Source organism: Nematolebias whitei, chromosome 10 (genome assembly GCF_014905685.2).
Source record: "Nematolebias whitei isolate Nwh7 chromosome 10, NemWhi1, whole genome shotgun sequence".
Lineage (NCBI taxonomy): Eukaryota > Metazoa > Chordata > Actinopteri > Cyprinodontiformes > Rivulidae > Nematolebias > Nematolebias whitei.
This window is the reverse complement of record NC_056507.1, coordinates 51178194-51180258: the sequence shown is the minus strand read 5'-3', so window position 1 is coordinate 51180258 and position 2065 is coordinate 51178194.

The window sequence follows — 2065 nt, the reverse complement described above, 5'->3', positions numbered from 1 at the left end:
GTGACGTCAATTTGAACCCCGCCCACTGGAACCGGTACTGAAAGCATAATGGAAACACAACCTGTACCGTACCGAGTAGAGTAGAGCCGGGCTGTACCGGCCCGTACCGGTACTAATGGAAAAGGGGCATAAAAGAACAGGGTTACTTATTCCTGAGGAATCAAATAATGATTTTAAAAAGGTATTTTGTGTTATATATTTTAGTTTCTCTACTATGGTAAACATTTTAGGGTCACAGGTCCAAACATCTGTTTGTCTTTGGGATATGGAGACAGTAGTTGCAGACTGGGGAGAAAATCCTCCTTCTTGGCCTCTATAAATATTTCTATCTCTGTGCTGATTTTCAGAGAGCCGTTTAGCCCATGTTAAATATAAAGGCGTTATATCTAGCTCCTTGTAAGTAATTTAAAAAATGTATTTATTTATTTTTGTCAAACTTCAATCCTGAGCTCCTGAGTAATTATTTCAAAGAATTTTTGGTAACACTTTATTTGAAGGGGTGTGTGACTGATATGTCATACACATGAACGAAACATGCACCACAACCTCAGCTGGGGCAACACCACCACCAGCCTGATAAAGAAAGTTAATCAGAGACTCTACTTCCTCAGAGCTTTAAATAGCTTTTTGGAGACATGATTCACACACTGTTATCTTGCATTTATGTATTATGATTCTTTTTGTGTGTGTGAATAAACTGAAACTAAGACAGCTGAGACGAGCTGGTCTGTAAAGCTCAGTCCTCACCTCCTTCTACAGGTGTGCAGTGGAGAGCATCCTGTGCTCCAGCATCAACGTGTGGCATGGAGGCTGCACAGCTGCAGAAAGAAAAGCTTTGCAGAGAGTGGTGAAGGCTGCACAGAAATCTGTTGGAATCAGTCTCTCCACCATCACAGACATCTACACCTCCAGATGCAGGAAGAGGGCCAGCTGCATCATGAAGGACCACACTCACCCAGCACACACACTTTTTGCCCCACTCCCCTCAGGAAGGAAGTTGAGGAGCATTAAGTGTAGAACCACTAGACTGAGGAACAGCTTCTACCCTGAGGCTGTTAGACTCATGAATCTCTAACCAGAATAAACACTGTGAGAAATCACATCATGTTGCTGCTGATCTGTTTCATACTGCTGCTGATTGGTTTCATGCTGCTGCTGATTGGTTTTGTCAGAATCAGAATAAACTTTATTGGCATTGCACCGAGATACAACGAGAATATGTACAAACCGGGTTCCAAAAAAGTTGGGACACTAAACAAATTGTGAATAAAAACTGAATGCAATGATGTGGAGATGGCAAATGTCAATATTTTATTCATAATATAACATAGATGACAGATCAAAAGTTTAATCTGAGTAAATGTAACATTTTAAAGGAAAAATATGTTGATTCAAAATTTCACAGTGTCAACAAATCCCAAAAAAGTTGGGACAAGTAGCAATAAGTGGCTGGAAAAAGGAAATTGAGCATATAACGAACAGCTGGAAGATCAATTAACACTAATTAGGTCAATTGACAACATGACTGGGTATAAAAAGAGCTTCTCAGAGTGTCAGTGTCTCTCAGAAGCCAAGATGGTAAGAGGATCACCAATTCCACCATTGTTGTGCAGAAAGATACTGCAGCAATACCAGAATGGTGTTACCCAGCGTAAAATAGCAAAGACTTTTAAGTTATCATCATCAACCGTGCATAACATCATCAAAAGATTCAGAGAATCTGGAACAATCGTTGTGCGTAAGGGTCAAGGCCGTAAAACTTGACTGGATGCTCGTGATCTCCGGGCCCTTAAACGTCACTGCACCTCAAACAGGAATGCCACTGTCAAGGAAATAACAGAATGGGCTCAGGAATACTTCCAGAAAGCATTGTCAGTGAACACAATCCACAGTGCCATCCGCCGTTGCCAGCTGAAACTCTACTGTGCAAAGAGGAAGCATTTTCTAAGCAAGCTCCACAAGCTCAGACGTTTGCACTGGGCCAGGGGTCATTTAAAATGGAGTGTGGCAAAATGGAAGACTGTTCTGTGGTCAGATGAGTCACGATTTGAAGTTCTTTATGGAA